The sequence below is a fragment of the Suricata suricatta genome, chromosome 9 (assembly GCF_006229205.1).
Source record: "Suricata suricatta isolate VVHF042 chromosome 9, meerkat_22Aug2017_6uvM2_HiC, whole genome shotgun sequence".
Classification (NCBI taxonomy): domain Eukaryota; kingdom Metazoa; phylum Chordata; class Mammalia; order Carnivora; family Herpestidae; genus Suricata; species Suricata suricatta.
Genome location: NC_043708.1, coordinates 57,275,075 through 57,275,840, shown reverse-complemented (window position 1 = coordinate 57,275,840; position 766 = coordinate 57,275,075).

Sequence of the window (766 nt, the reverse complement as noted above, 5' to 3'; positions counted from 1 at the left end):
TTTCTGTGCACACTGGCAGTGTCCTACTGCACACACCTATGCTTTCCACCTGGGGCACTTCTCTTGGATCACACACAGGCCAGGTCATGTTACTAGAAGCAACCTTCAGCAATGACAGATGGAAGGTGGAGGATAAACACCTCAGCTTTCTTGACGCTAGGTGGGTGCCTCTCCCTGACTTCCTCAATTGGCCTAAACTCTCCTCCCGCCCCCTCCAGTTGCCCACCATAACTCCTCAGTACATACCCTTTGTTGGCTTTCCTCACCCTTGCTTCACTGTATCCTCCCAACACCAACTTACCGGAATCTCCTCCTAAATAACCTCCTGGCCCTCAAATCCTGGTCTCAGGTTTGGCTTCTGCAGGAACGAATCGAAGGCTGCATCACTAAGGAAGAGACACTGAAGGTGGATCCTGAGCAGGGGTAAGTGCCCATGGGCAGAGGTGTGGCTTGGTAGGCCCTCCATATAGACCGAATGTCAGGACAGAGACAGAAGTGGGAAAATAGAGCATGTTTGGAGAGTGGCTGGAGCAGAGTCCTTGTGAAGAAATGGTGGGAGGAAAACCTGGTTGTGTAGTCAGAGTCAGACACGAGGAATCTTTGGTGCTAGAACATGGAGTTAGGACTTAACTCTGTGTGGGGTATAAGGTGGGAACGGGGTGGGGAGAGACAGAGAGGTTCTACCCCTCCGTTCCCTTCCTCTCCTGGCATCCTCGTGTTAATAGCCTGGGGACATTTTCTCATCACCAGATAAGAAAGGGACTTA